Below are 16,373 nucleotides of genomic sequence, written 5' to 3'. Positions count from 1 at the left end.
CTAAAGAATAGTCCATAAGCCAGGTAGAGGGGAAGATGAAAGGCAGGGAAAATTGTAAGGTGGTAAGAATAAGCTAGTAAGAAATAGATGGTGGGAGAGTTAGGGAAGCTGAAGGCATTAACTGTGTACTCTTTGGGCCTGGAGACAGAGGTGTGGCTTAGAGTCAGGATACTGTCAGGAGTGGATTTTCTTTTCATGGATGTCTCCTCGAAAAATAATAGTGAGTAAGTGGGTGAGTGTAGGTGAGATTCCTTGCTATAAACTTGCCTCAGAGCTAACAGAGAAGGACTGAGGCCTAAAATTAGGCTTAACTTGGGTGGCTTAGCAAAAATCTTAAGACCTGAACATCTCTAATGAAGAACTTTTTTTATTTTCTATTAAAAAATTTAAAAATGTTTATTTATTTTGAGAGAGAAAGAGCAGGCATGAGCAAGGGAGGGTTACAGAGAGAGGGAGAGAGAGAATATCCCAAGCAGGCTCTGTGCTGTCAGTACCGAGCCCGATGTGGGGCTCAAACTCAGGAACTGTGAGATCATGACCTGAGCTGAAATCAAGAGTCAGATGCTCAACTGAGTGAGCCACCCATGTGCCCCGAAAAGCTTTTTTTAATTAGATAAAGTTTGACTTTTTCTTTTTTATATACCTGAATTTGCCTACCTGAATGTAATTTGTACCCCATTTACTCTTCACTCTTGTATCAATATGGTTTTTGTGGTACCTAGGAAAAGTAGATTAACTATATTACTATTGACACCTAACTACTGAGGTGTTAACAATTGGGAAATAGCACAGTTTTAGTAGAAATAACATGGATTTTGGAGACAGACTGGCTTGTGGGGAGATCTGCAAATCCAAACATACTGAGATATTATAGTACAGTTGGGCAGATAAAGCATGAACATGAATAACTGTAACACAAGGTCAGAATTACTAATGGACTTAAAGTCTGTGGTGTTTCAGAGGAAATGTGATTAGAGATTGAGATGGAAGGGCATTAATGTAAAAGAACAGTAGGCAAGATCACATAAATAGAAAAGTATGAACAGTATACAGGAAAGAGCAAGTGATTCAATGTGGTTGTAGTATGGGCAATATGAAAGGAAATAGTAGGCAATTGTAGAATGACAAATGTAACTTGAATTATGTGGGTTAAAATGGGGTAGAGTTTTTTCTACTTGTAAAAGAATTTTTTTGTGTGTTTACTTCACACTATGGTATATAGGACTCTTTGGGATGCAAGTGTTGAAAATATAATTCAAGTAACCTTAAGCAAAAAACAAGTTAGTTTGCATGGTAATTGGGAAGTCTGGTGTAGGTTTCAGACAGACCTTGATCTAAGAGCTCAGATGAGATCTCCATCTTTTGACTCTACTTGTCTGTTTTCAATAGGCTTTTCAAGGGCAAACAGAATGTCTGCCAGCAGCTGTAGACTTTTCACCTTTATTGGAAAGGAGTTCTTTCTCCTGAAACCATAGATCAGTCTAGAGAAAGACTTTTGATTAGTCTTTATTTGATTTAAGTGACCATTCCTGGACTAGTCACTGTAACCAAGTAGGAGGGTATGCATCGTTCTTAAGTCAGAACAAGTAACAAAACCCTGTTAGTAACTGTCAGAAAAATCTATAAGTCACAGTAACAGAAAACACCATTAACAATAGGTTTAATATGTAGGGTTTCTTTTTCTCACATAACAAGGATCTAGAGTGAGGCAATGCTCAGTGATGTAATGAAAATTTAGACTTTTCTCTTTTGCTTCTACAGTCCTTGACTTGTGGCTTCCTTTTTTTTATATATAATTTTTTTAATGTTTATTTATTTTTGAGAGAGAGAGAAAGACAGAGTGCAAGCAGGGGAGGGGCAGAGAGACAGGGAGACACAGAATCCAAAGCAGGCTCCAGGCTCTGAGCTTCAGCACAGAGCCCGATGCGGGGCTTGAACCCACAAACCACAAGATCCTGACCTGAGCTGAAGTCAGACGCTTAACCGACTGAGCCACCCAGGCACACTAATTTGTGACTTCTCGATTCATGGTCTCAAGGTGGCTTTTTTATCTTTAGACCTCACATCTGTGTTCCAGGAAGGAGGGGATAAAGGGGCATGGCTATAGATTTTTACTGTTGCAGTCTAACACTCCTATATTATTCTATATAGTCTAATATTCCTATAATCTTGTGGAACTGAGCTTATTCCAAATTGTGGTAGAATTAGGCCAGTTATGTATCTGGTGTTCATGTCTTTTATGTATGTGTGTTTGCCTTTATGTATAAAATTATACTGTCTTTGAAGTCGTTGATTAATTTGCTTTGTACAGTGATTCACCTTAACAAAAAATTTTGTTTTCTACTGTTTAATGAAGTGTTGCACTAGGTGCTGGGGGTCCTCAAGAGGTAGTAAAGGGATATGATACAGAGCTGACTGGGACCTCAAGTTTATATTCAGGGAATTCACACAGTCTAGTGGGGCAAACAGACTTGGGCATAACTATGACACAAATCATTTGAAGAACTAAAATAAAGGCACTAGCCACTCATACAATAGAAGGGGGTTAATTTCTGATTGGTGAGAAAAAGAGCAGATTCTTGTTTAAGGGTTCCCTTAATATTAGGCTTAGGTTTTTTACCATTTTTTTTTCCTTCTATTAAAGATACACGTCCAAAATAGCACAAGCCTTGGGGCACCTGGCTGGCTCAGTTGACAGAGCATGTGACTCTTGATCTTGGGAATGTGAGTTGAAGCCCTATGTTGGGTGTAGAGAAAAATAAAATCTTTTTTTTTTTTTTTTTTTAAGTTTATTTACTTTGAGAGAGAGGAAGAGAGTATGAGTCGGGGAGGGGCAGAGAGAGAGAGAGGGAGAGAGAATCCTAAGCAGGCTTTGTGCCATCAACACAGAGCCTGACGCGGGGCTTGAACTCATAAACTGTGAGAGCATCACATTAGCTGAAACCAAGAACCAGACACTTAACCAACTGAGCCACCCAGGTGTCCCCCAAAATAAAATCTTTTAGTCAAACAAGCAAGTGGGACACCTGGGTAGCTCAGTTAATTGAGCATCCGACTTCTGCTTAGGTCATGATCTCACAGCATGTGAGTTTGAGCCCCATGTTGGGCTCTGTGCTGACAGCTCAGAGTCTGGAGCCTACTTTGGATTCTGTGTCTCCCTTTCTCTCTGCTCACCCCCACTTGCATTCTGTGTGTGTGTGTGTCTCTCTCTCTCTCTCTCTCTCAAAAATAATAAACATTTAAAAACAAGCAAGTGGCATGAGTCTTACATAAATTGTCTGAATTTCTGTTTAGAGTTATTTCTTTAAACTAGGATTACTAAAAGTGGAATTACTGAATTATATCTACAGAGTTTTTTTTTTTAAATTTTTTTTTAACATTTATTTATTTTTGAGACAGAGAGAGACAGAGCATGAACGGGGGAGGGGCAGAGAGAGAGGGAGACACAGAATCGGAAGCGGGCTCCAGGCTCTGAGCCATCAGCCCAGAGCCTGACGCGGGGCTCGAACTCACGGACCGCGAGATCGTGACCTGAGCCGAAGTTGGACGCTCAACTGACTGAGCCACCCAGGCGCCCCATCTACAGAGTTTTAAGATTGCTTTCTAGAAAGGTTTTAGTCATTTAAATTTTCTCCAGTAGAATATGAGACTATTCCTTTTACCACACTATTCCAAATACTGAGGAATATTCGTTTTTCTTTTTCTTTTTTTTTTAATACAGATCATGACATATATGATACGTAAATAATAGCATTTCACTGTACTTTATTTATATTTCTTCAATTAGTAGTAAAGTTAAATTTTTTTCTTTTTTTAAAATTCTTTAAAATTTAAAATTCTTCTTTGAAGAATTGTTCTCTGAACTTTGCCCAAGTATCTTTTGGGTTCTTAGTATTTTTCTTATCCATTTATAGAAGTTATTTATAAATGATTTGCCTTTTGCTTTGAAGGTGCTTTCCAGGTTTTTTCTACCCACCCATCAGTTTTCACCAGGTTTCCAGATTTATGCAGCCTGAGACACCAACTTCTTGGTGTGAACACTGTCAAAGCTTTTATTTCTTGAAGAAGAGTGCTGATTCTGTAGAAGGATCTAATTCATGTGAATAGAAGTAGCACTGATAGGGGGAAAAGAGTATTGGAATCCATGCAGCATTAAGGGGGGTGGGCATTAAGGAGAAAGGATAAAGACTTTATTGCTATTGTTGGTGGCAGGAAGAAGCTAAGAAGTAGAAGGTGGCGGCCTGGAATTGGAGTCAGTAGGAGCCAGATACCCAAATTGGTATACTATTTAAAGTAGATTCCTCTTTGATAACTTGAGTCCAGAACTCTTTGACATTTTCTGAGTGGCCACCATCTTATTTGAATGTCTACTGACATAGCTACTGATGAACTCCTAGACCAGTATCTACCTCTACCCCAGACTTAAAGGTTGCACTGTATGTAACCCTTCTCCTCTTGTATTAAGTATTAATAATGTAGCAGCGGTGTGCCTCTCACTTCCCCTCCCTTCACATCTTGGTTGTCTTCTGACAACTTCTCTTCATCCTTTCTGTGGGACATTGCCTCATATCAGCTCCGCTGTGATGCATTAATAAAGTTGCTATATGGTTTAGCATGTGAAATGGATGTCTGACTGCAGTCTCTGTCTGCTTGAGTCCTTAGTGCCTTCATTCTTCTCATCTTATTCCTCTTAACATTGGCTTTGTCTTTGCTTCAGTTACCCCTACTCTTTGTGCCTCACTGCTAAAGAGCCAGACCTCAGGATTTCTTTCAGCAGTGTTCTGCCAGATGTGCTTATTCTTTCCTGAAAAATAAAATAGCTCTTATTAACACCTGAGTTAATATCCAAAGCATTATGTGTTGAAGGAATATTATCAGCTAAAACCCACTTTAGAGAAGTTCTCTCACTTCATGATCTAGTCACACTTTTTAACTTGGGCATTTAGAACATTTTAAGAAAGAAGGAAGTTCAGGGAATTAATATTAGATCAGTCATCTCCTTTAAAACTATTTTAGAGCCACAGGCAGGACTTTAGTTACCTCAGAGGATAAATGTTATTGTTATCGTCATTTTATTCATGAGGAAACTGGCTTCAGAGAGGGCAGCATCAGATAGTTAATAAGCAGTAGATCCAGGGCCTAAGCCCAGGTTGGCCTGACTCAAGAGCTAGCATTCTTCATTGCTACAGGTTCATTCTGCCTTCCCATGTATGGAGACAGGAATACACAAAATTTGAGGAGAACATGGAAGCCTCAGTCAGTTTTAGGAGGACAGAGTACTAGAATCCTTCATCCCTGAATGCAAACATGAAATCTGATCTCATCAGAATTGACCTTGTCAGCTTTTAAATTACCTGGGAGAAACAGTTTGATGGATTCAGACTATTTCCTAGTGAACTGAGTTGATATGACATAAGTCACCTCTGTAAAAGCGTGTGTGTAAAATGAAAGGATCAGATGAACTATCAGAATTACTTCTGGTGGTGGCTGTAGAAATTGTCCATTCACAGACTGACTTATTACTAAGGAGTCTAAGGGCATAATATAAAGGAAACACTTGATAGCAAGATAATATTTTTCCATTAAGTAAAAGGATTTAATGTGCCAGGTCTTTACAAATCATACCTAATATGAACCAATAAGAGCTACCGTTTATGAGCACCTGTTATATATCTGGAACTGTGCTTTTTGTATAATAAGCTTTTGAAGCAGATATTATTCCATTTTTATAGAAGAGGAAACTGAGGCTTCACAGGAAAATAATTTTCCCAGTATCACATTCCTAGAAAGTGGCAGGAGCTGGCATATACAAGCAGCTTAAATTAAAAAACTCATACTCCAGGGGGGGGCCTGTGTGGCTCAGTCAATTAAGCTTCCCACTCTTGATTTCAGGTCAGGTCATGAACTCACGGTTTGTGGGTTTGAGCCCCGCATCAGGCTCTGTGCTGGCAGTGTAGAGCCTGCTTGGGATTCTCTGACCCTCCCCCCTCCCTCCCCCTGTTTCTCTCTCTCACAATAAATAAATTTTTTTAAAAAGTCAAAAAACCTCATACTCCAAAGAATCATCCAGGAATGTTCAGATTAAAAAAAAAAAAAAAAAAAAACAAGAACGGGGCACCTGGGTGGCTCAGTTGGTTAAGCATCCGACTCTTGGTTTCAGCTCAGGTCATGATCTCACGGTTTCATGAGTTAGAGCCACACATTGGGCTCCAAGCTGACAGTGCAGAGCCTGCTTGGGATTCTCTGCCTCCCACTCTCTCTGCCCCTCCCCCACTTGCTCTGTGTCTCTCAAAATAAATAAACTTTAAAAAAATTTATTAAAAAAAACAAATTTCAGAATACTAAATTTAACATGATAGTCAATATATTGTTTTAAGAATTTATGGTAAAACTGTGTGTTTGTATAATAACAAATTATATAATTTTGACAATAAAGGCTTCTTGGTGGAGATGGGTGGAGGCAGACTATGGGATCAGGAAGAAGCACACAGATAATCAATTTTGAGAATAGTGTAGTGTTTTGTTTTTTTAAAAATTTTTTTAACATTTATTTATTATTGAGAGACAGAGAGACACAGAGCGTTAGCAGGGGAGGGATAGAGAGAGGGGAGACACAGAATCTGAAGCAGGCTCCAGGCTCTGAGCTGTCAGCACAGAGCCTGACGTGGGGCTCGAACTCATGAACTGTGAGATCATGACCTGAGCCGAAGTTGGTCGCCCAACCAACTGAGCCACCCAGGCGCCCCGAGAATAGTGTAGTTTTTAAGTTGGATGATTGGTTTGGATATATATATTTTTTGTACATATTATAAACATTTTAAAGAGCTTGTATGTTTCTGTTACGCTTCTTGTTATTCATTTCACTCCTATAGGAACCTTGATAAAGCAGCTACTAGTAAAATTCAGAGAAGTTCAGTTTTTTCTCTATATGAAACTCATTTAGTATTACCTTAATTTAGGATCTGATGACAAGATGTAACCACTGGATATACTTGTCATTAATAATCCTTGTGTTTTTTTAAATGTTTATTTTTGAGAGAGAGTGTGCACACAAGTGGGGGAGGGGCAGAGAGAGAGGGAGGCAGAGGATCTGAAGCAGTCTCTGTGTTGACAGCAGAGCCCAGTGCAGGGCTTGAACTTGTGAACTGTGAGATCATGACCCGAGCTGAAGTTGGACACTTAACTGACTGAGCCACCCAGGTGCCCCCTCCCATTAATGATTCTTTAGAGAGAAGGCTCTTAGGTTTTTTTCCTAGGTTCTTTATATCTATGCTTTCATACCAGTTTTTTCAGAAGACAATGGCCAGTTTAATTTTGATTATTGTCTTGCAAAAGGACTTCGTGTGTTTGTTTTAAATACAAACATATAAAATTCAAACATAAAAATTGAGAGAATAGTAGTACTTTGAACCCCAGGGTATGCCACTTGTTCATCAGCTCATGGTCACTGGTGTTCTATCTACATTCCATCCATAACCTCCTCTCCTCAGATTATTTCAAATCAGATCCCAGATACCATTTCATTATAATACTAGTTATTCTTGAAAGAGAAGATCTCCTTAAAAGAAAAACTGGGGCACCTGGGTGGCTCATTTGGTTGAGCGTCCAGGTTTTGATATCCACTCAGGTCATGATCTCGTTGGTGGGATCAAGCCCCAGGTCGGGCTTTGCACTGGTGGCCTGGGAGCCTGCTTGGAATTCTCTCTCTCTGCCCCCCTCCCCTTTCTCAAAATAAATGAATGAATGAATGAATGAATGAATGAATGAATGAAAACGAAAAAAACCAATCTAAGCATTATATTATACCTAAAAAATTAATATCATCAAATATTTGGTGAATTCAAATGTCCCTTAGTCTCCTGATTGTTTGAAATCAGAGTTTAACAAGGTTTACACATTGTAGGGAGTTTTTTTTCTTAAATGTTTATTTTGAGAGAGAGAGAGAGGGAGGGAGAGAGAGAAGCCCCAGCAGGCCCCACGCCCAGCTCAGAGCCTGACTTGAAGCTTGATCCCACCACTGTGAGATTGCAACCTGAGCCGATATCAACAGTAGGTTGCTTAACTGACTGATCCACCCAGGTGCCCTGTAGAAAGTTTTTGATGCTAATATCTTAGGCTTTCTTAATTTATGGGGAGATTCACATCCCCAAAATGTTCCTTTTTAAGACTTAAACACTCAGGATTTATATTCATAAGCTTAGTATTGTTATTCACAGTAACTGTGTCACAGCCATTTTTATTCCTTCCACAGCATCTTAACAGTGTTATGCAGGTAGGCCCTCTGAAAATGTACTCTTTATTTTTTATTTAAAAAAAAAAATTTTTTTTTAACATTTATTTATTTTTGAGACAGAGAGAGACAGAGCGTGAACAGGGGAGGGTCAGAGAGAGGGGAGACACAGAATCTGAAACAGGCTCCAGGCTCTGAGCAGTCAGCACAGAGCCTGACGCGGGGCTCGAACCCACATACCGCAAGATCGTGACCTGAGCCGAAGTCAGTCGGCTTAACTGACTGAGCCACCCAGGCGCCCGAAAATGTACTCTTTTAAAGCCAAAGTTGAGAAACTTCTTAAAGGGACAGATAGTAAATATGGCTATGCAGGCCATATGGTCTCTGTCACAACTTCCCAGATCTCTGTCACAGCTACACAACTGTACTATTATAGAATGGAAGAAACCATAGACAATACATAAATGAATTAGGTGGCTGTGTTCCAGTAAAAGTTTATTTATAAAAATAGGTGGTCAGCCTGTAATTCGCTTATCCTTGTTCTACAGCATTAGTTTTTCAGAATGTGTTCTACAGATCACTAGGTTCTGTGAAGGTGTGTAAAGGGTATGGCGGCCAGGACTAGTATTGGTATAACAGTCTACCTTTACCACCACCTCATCTGGAACTCTGCTTGTGTGGATTTTTATATATTGGGTATCAAATGAGATTTTATTTAAAAACAGGATTCTCTTGTTTAGAATAAAAAAATGTTGAAGTTCATGGGTGTATAACATTCCTAGTCTTTATAGCAGTGACTCCTATTATTGCTTTGTGTGAGGCACCATGCACTTATGTATTTATACTTACCCTTATCCCATCTGATCTTTGCAGCAACCTTAAAATTACATTCTGTCATCACCAAAGAGAAGTAAGTAACTTTGTCAAAATCTCTAAGCTAGTAAATTGGATTGCTTGACTTTTTATTACTGAAGACAGGAGTTCTCTGTATGTCCTGAATACTAGTCATTTGTCAAATATATGTTGTACAGATAATTTCTTGTAGTCTGTGACTGCCTGTTTTCCTAATGGTGTCTTGATGAGCAGAAGTTTTAAGATGAAGTTTAATTTATTATTTTTTTTCCTTTATAGTTGCTATTTTCTGTTTAGGTTTATAATGCATCTTGAATTGATTTTTTTGGAAGGTGTGAGGTAAGGGTTGAGGTTTATTTCTTCCATATGGATATCTAGTTATTCCAGCACCATTTATGGAAAAAAATTCTCTTTCTCAATGGATTACTTTGGTGCCTTTGCAGAAAAATTAAATGACTATAGGGGCGCCTGGTTGGCGCAGTCGGTTGGGCGTCCGACTTCAACCAGGTCACGATCTCGCGGTCTGTGAGTTCGAGCCCCGCGTCAGGCTCTGGGCTGATGGCTCGGAGCCTGGAGCCTGTTTCCGATTCTGTGTCTCCCTCTCTCTCTGCCCCTCCCCCGTTCATGCTCTGTCTCTCTCTGTCCCAAAAATAAATAAACGTTGAAAAAAAAAAATTAAAAAAAAAAAAGACTATATATAGGTCATGGTTCTCTGTTATAGTTCCTTGATCTGTTTGTCTTTATGCCATTGATGTAAATATCTTAATTACAGTAGCTTCCTAGTAAGTCTTGAAATTAGGTAGCAAAAATTCCCTTTGTTCTTTTTTAAGATTGCTGGATATTATAGTCTTGCATTTCTGTATAAATTTTGCAGTCAACTTATAAGTAAATTCTATAGTTTCCAACTTTATCTCTGTTAATATTTTTCTTGAAGTATATTTTATCTGATAGAACAATTAAACATAGTTTTAGCCATTTCAGCTCTTTTATATCACTGTTTGCCTAGTATATCTTTTTCCATTCATTTACTTTGAACATACTTGTATTTGTATTTATGTATTTATTTTATTTATTTTTACATTTGTTTTGTTTATTTTTGAGAGAGCGTGAGCATGAGCGGGGGAGGGGCAGAGGGAGAGGGGGACAAAGGATCTGAAGTGGGCTCTGCGATGACAGCAGAGAGCCCAATGCGGGGCTTGAACCCACAACAGTGAGATGATGACCTGAGCTGAAGTCAGACCCTTAACCAACTGAGCTGCCCAGGCGCCCCTGTATTTTTATTTTTTAAATGAGTCTTCTTGTAGACAGCATACTGTTGGGTCATGCTTTTTATCCATTCTGACAATCTCTATTATTTTTTTTCATTCCCCCCCATCTCTAATATTTAATTGGAAAATTTAGTTAGTTGACATTTAAAATTTAATCATTGATGTGGTTAGATTTAGGTCTACCATTTTATTATTTTGCTGTTGTTTTTTGGTTTATCTCTTTTGTTTTTATCCTGTTTTTTTTTTCTTTCCTATCTTTTGATTATTTGAATATGTTAATAGAATTTTTTTTTAAAGCTATACCTCTTTGTATTTTTAGTGGCTGCTCTGGCTTTTCACAGTCTACTTAGAGTTAATACCACTTAACAAAAAAGTGTAGACATCTTGTAACTGTATAGGTTCATTTACTATTCTTCCTTTTTTTAAATGCTATAGTTGTCAAATGTCACATGTATATATTTATGTATTATAGACCTCATAAAACAATGCCAAAGGTTTTGCTTTAAACAGCCCTGTATATTTAAAAGCAATTAAGAGAAAATAGACTTTTGTATTTATCAGATGTTAATCATTTCTGATATTCTTCTCTTCTTCCTGATTATCTGAGTCTATAGTATATCATCACCTTCAGCCTCAAGAATTGCCTTTAGTATTTCTTATAGTGTAGGTCTAATTGTAACCAACTTACTTTAGCATGTTATTATCTGAATGTCTTGATTTCACCATCATTCTTGAAGGATATTTTTTCTGAATATAGAATTTGGGCTGATAGGTGTTTCCGCCCCCCCCCCTCCCCCCACGCCAGCATTTGTGTTGAAAATTTTTCTTAATGTTTATTTATTTTTGAGACAGAGCATGGGAGGAGCAGAGAGAGAGAGGGAGACACAGAATCTGAAGCAGGCTCCAGGCTCTGAGCTGTCAGCACAGAGCCCAATGTGGGGCTCGAATCCACAAACCTTGAAATCATGACCTGAGCCAAAGTCGGATGCTCAACCGACTGAGCCACCCAGGACTTTTAAAAAAACATTTTATTTATTTATTTGAGAGAGAGAGAGTGTGCTCAGGTACATGAGCAGAGGGGAGAGAGAGAATCTTAAGCAGGCTCCATGCTCAGCACAGAGCCTGATGTGGGGCTTGATCTCACAACCTTGGGATCATGACCTGAGCAGAAATTAAGAGTCAGACACTTAACTGACTGAGCCACCCAGGCACCTCTCCCCCAGCACTTTAAAGATTTTATTCCACTTTCTTCTGGCCTCAGTAATCTGTGATCATTCAAGTTGTACCCTTGTAAATTGAAAACATCACATTTGCCTCACCCTCTTTATATGTTAAGTAATCTTGAATTTTATCTTACATATTGTGAATGTTATATTGTGGATATTCTAGAGTCTATTTTATTTCTCAAAGTGTTATTCGTTTCATTAGTTAACTGTGTTGGAATCAAACTGCACATTCTTATTTAGGGAGGCAGTTCAAATCTTAATTTAGTTCTTTTATCCTTAACTGGAGTTTCTATATAGTACATGAGTAGTTCTGGAGTCATAGACCTGGGCAGAGTTTATTCACAGATTGTGGGTCTTCTCTTTTCTGGTTTTTCCTCTCAGAATATTCGTCAGTTTGGATTTGTCTGATGTTTTCTTGCAGTTAGATTCAGGTTTAACATTTGTGGCAAGAATATAACAAAGGGAATGTTGTATTCTTCTAAATGCATCATGTCTTAGTCAGTTTGGGCTGCTCTAACAAAGTACCACAGATTGGGTAGCTTACAGACAACAGAAATTTATTTCTCACGGTTCTGTAGGCTAGAAGTCTGAGATCAGGGTGCTGGCATGGTTGCATTTTGGTGAGAGCCTTATTCTGAGTTGTAGACTGCTGACTTTTTGCTATGTCTCACGTGATGGAAGGAGAGAGCTCTGGTTTCTTCAGGCCCTTAGGATGGCACTAATCCCATTCATGAAGCCTCCACTCTCATGAGCTAATTACCACCCAAGGGCTAGGATTTCAACATAAGAATTATTGGGGGACACAAACATTCAGTCCATAGGATATCACATGAAGGGGCAAATGATTATCAGTTTGTACTATTGGCATTGTTAAATTTGATTTTCTGTCTAAGGTGGTGTCTACCAAATTTCCTTTTGTAAAGGTACCCTTCCCTTTTTTTGTGGTCAGTATGTCATCTATGGGGTAATACTTTGAGGCTATATGAATATCCTGTTCCCAAGTAGGCATTTACCCATGGTTTTAGCATCAGTTGGTGATTCTTGCTTAAATTAATTATTACCACAGCAGTAAGTGGTGATTTTTTTCTTTTCTTCCATTCTTCTACATTGATTAGCTGACATTCTTCTGTAAAGAGAAATTTTCTCTCCTTATCCCTTGTTAGTATTTTTTTTTTTAATGTGGAATGAACTCATGGATTCATTGTTTGTTTGTTTAAGATTTTTTATTTTTATTTATTTATTTAAAAAAAATTTTTTTTTTAACATTTATTTATTTTTGAGACAGAGAGAGACAGAGCATGAACAGGGGAGGGTCAGAGAGAGGGAGACACAGAATCTGAAACAGGCTCCAGGCTCTGAGGTGTCAGCACAAAGCCCGACGCGGGGCCCGGACTCACAGCCCTCACGGACCGTGAGATCATGACCTGAGCTGAAGTCGGCCGCCTAACCGACTGAGCCACCCAGGCGCCCCATAAGATTTTTTATTTTTAAGTAATCTCTACACCTGTTGTGGGGCTTGAACTCACACCCCCAAGATCAAGAGTTACATGCTTCTCCGACTGAAGCCAGCCAGGTGCTTCTGATTCATTTTTAAAATTTAATGTGTTGTAATTCATTCTTCCCAGTAATTTTGTTGTTCAGATTGTTCCAAATTTGACCAATGGAAATCCCTTCAGGTTTTCTTCTGTAACCTCTGGGAATGTGCCCATCAATTTTTTGAGCACTGTCTTTTTACTATAAGAGAGTATGGGGTTACCATGACTTTTCCTGTTCACCCCTGGAATTTGCCATTTATCTAAGGGCTCTGCTCCTAATCATTAGGCTGTTTGGCCTTCTGACAATTTTTATTTTTAAGCATTATATATTTATTGTAGAAGGTTTTAGGAAAATTTTATTCAGAAAAAATTCATCCATGACCCAGCCCAATCCAAACCACTGTTATAGATTGATATGTATCATATATCCTTTTTTTTTTTTTTTTTTTTTTTTTTACATAGCTTTTGCCAGCAGGTCTTATGTTAAGCCTATTTTTTATTTTCATTGTTTAACCGTATAATGAATCTCTATGAACCTGTTTTCTAGCTTCAGCAGTTATCAATATATGACAAATCTTTTTTCACTTCTAATACACCTCCTATCCACCCCCCACCAGGTTTTGGGGAAGCAGTTTTCAAGTATAACATATTGTCTATACATACTTTAATATGTATCTCTAAAAGATAAAGGCTATTAAAAAAAAATACAGACACTGGGGACACCTGGGTGGTTCAGTTGGTTGAGTGTCCTACTTTGGCTCAGGTCATGATCTCACAGCTCATGAGTTCGAGCCCCACATCGGGCTCTGTGCTGACAGCTCATAGCCTGGAGCCTACTTTGGATTCTGTGTCTCCGTCTCTCTCTGCCCCTCCCCCGCTGGTTCTCTGTCTCTCTCTCTCTGTCTCTCTCTCTCTGTCTCTCTCTCTCTCAAAACTAAACATTAAGGGGTGCCTCATGGTTCAGTTAGTTAAGCATCTGACTTTGGCTTAGGTCATGATCTTACGGTTCATGGGTTCTAGCCCCATGTCGGGCTCTATGCTGACAGCTTGGAGCCTGGAGGCTTATTTGGATTCTGTGTCTCTCCCTCTTTGTGCCTCCCCACTGCTTGTGCTCTGTGTCTCTCTCAAAAATAAATAAATGTTAAGAAAAATAAACATTAAAATAAATAAATAATATAGACACAGTACCATTATTATATCAGTCAGCATCTCTCTTTCCCTAATTACCTCATAATTTTTTTAAATGGCTTGTTCAAATCAGGATCCAAACAAGTTGCACACATTTACATTTGGTTGATGTCATTCAAATCTCTTTTAATCTCAGTTATCCGCCTATCTCTATTTTCTTGACAGTTTATTTGTTAAAGAGACTGGCTTTTTGTCTTTCAGCATTCCTTTTGTGGATTTTGCTGATTGTGTCCCTGTTCTTTTTTTTTTAATGTTTATTTATTTATAATTTTTTTTAATGTTTGTTCATTTCCTGAGAGAGAGAGGGAGAGAGCGTGAGCGAGTGCAATCAGGGGAGGGGCAGAGAGACGGAGACACAGGCTCCAGGCTTTGAGCTGTTGGCACAGAGCCCGACACGGGGCTTAACCGACTGAGCAGCCCAGGTGCCCCTAATGTTTGTTTATTTTTGAGAGAGAGAGAGAGAAAGAAAGAGCATGAACAGAGGAGGGGCAGAGAGAGGGAGACAGAGGATCCCAAGCAGGCTCTGTGCTGATAGCATTGAGCCTGACGGCAGGACCCGAACCCACAAACCACGAGATCATGACCTGAGCTGAAGTCAAAACGCCCAACTGACTGAGCCATACAGGCACCCCTTCCTGTTCTATCTTTAACATGTTATTCTGTTCTAGACAATATTTCTGGAAACTTAATAGTTAGATTTGAGGTTTTATCAGGTTCAGTTTGGGGTTGTTTTTTTTTAAAGAGTGCTTTATAAGTGGTATTGTATATTTCATATTGCATCAGTTCGGGAGGCACATACTATCTGATTATCTTACTTTTATGATTCAGTTGATCAGCAGGATCAGCCTAATCCATTCATTAGAAAGCCGCTAGCTTTCAACTGATGGTCGTTGATGACCATTGCCTGATCTGTTATTTCATCAGGGGTGTCTCCTAATATTTATTTAAACAGTTTTTTTTAAGTTTTAAAGTGGTATATATGCTCACTGAAAAAAAAATGGCAACATGGAAAAATAATTACTCCCCCTTCCCGCTTTACATTTAATGTTTTGGTATATTTCTTTTCCATCTTTTTTTTTTTTTTTAATTCCTGCATAGTATTTCATCTTGTGTTTGAACATTAGGTTGTTTAAATTTTTAATTGTTATAAATAATGCTTTGATAAGATATCTTTGTCTTATGATCTTGTTTAAAATCAGATGATTTCTTCAGAATAGATTGCCAAGGTATAATTCATGGGTCAGTAGATATGAATTATTTTACAATCCTAGATATATATATTGTCAAATTGCTTAAATAAAAATTCTAGCTGTTAAAGAAAAAATTGAACTATAAATATTATACTCAAGTGCTAGTAGGAACTAGACAAGTGACTGTTTTTCTAAGACCTCTAAGTTATTCAGTACCTCATAGATTGAGAAATTTTGCTCATAAAAATATAGTGGTGGTAGACCCTTTATTTCTGTATCTTAAGTAGGATTGTGTGGCTTATGGATTTTTCTCAGTATTTACTCTTGCCTTTAGCTTCAGGGTGGGGGGTCACTGCTAAGAATATTTTTATATGAGTACTTTTGTCTTTATATGGATAGGTATTATGCAAGCCATGCTGACACTTCAGATGCAGGGGATAACTATAGCAGTATTGAAGGTTAGGGTCAATAGCTCAACATTAAGTGTACTTCTTGAAAGCAAGCTTGTCTCTAAACTGGAAAGGAAATTGCTACAACTTGAATAGGGACAGGGGGCCTCTGTGGCTTCTCTGAAGCAAAGAAGACAGTTTGGTATTGTGGTATTGGCTTTGGAGTCTAACAGACTTGGAATCATATCCAAGACCAGGTATTTACAGAATTGAGGTCTCTGAGTCTTTATTTTGCTCATCTGTAAATAGGACTCAGTGATGCCTGCCTGTTTTAGGTTTTTTTATACTTAGGAAGTGTCAATGTAATCATTAGGGTTTTTGAGTTAGATGCTATCTGTAGTAGAATAAAATTATCAAGTCTAGAACCTGAGAAGACGGGGCCCCTGGGTGGCCCAGTCGGTTAAGCAGCTGACTTCAGCTCAGGTCATGATCTCG

At 38.5% G+C, this 16,373-nt stretch overlaps 1 protein-coding gene and 1 long non-coding RNA gene across 5 annotated transcripts in view; one reads left to right on the top strand and one right to left on the bottom strand.

Moving 5' to 3' along the window:
- The window catches only part of UIMC1 (ubiquitin interaction motif containing 1), a 117,717-nt gene that overhangs the window by 86,772 nt on the left and 14,572 nt on the right, over positions 1-16,373 (top strand). The window lies entirely within an intron of this gene.
- Positions 4,395-16,373, bottom strand: part of LOC144616403 (uncharacterized) — a 41,490-nt gene continuing 29,511 nt past the window's right edge. The window contains exon 3 of the long non-coding RNA XR_013555699.2: positions 4,395-4,804. This is a non-coding gene — a long non-coding RNA (uncharacterized LOC144616403). The remainder of the gene's footprint in view (positions 4,805-16,373) is intronic.

Source organism: Panthera onca, chromosome A1 (assembly GCF_046562875.1).
Source record: "Panthera onca isolate mPanOnc1 chromosome A1, mPanOnc1 haplotype 2, whole genome shotgun sequence".
Classification (NCBI taxonomy): domain Eukaryota; kingdom Metazoa; phylum Chordata; class Mammalia; order Carnivora; family Felidae; genus Panthera; species Panthera onca.
This window is presented reverse-complemented; position numbering and strand designations above follow the sequence as displayed.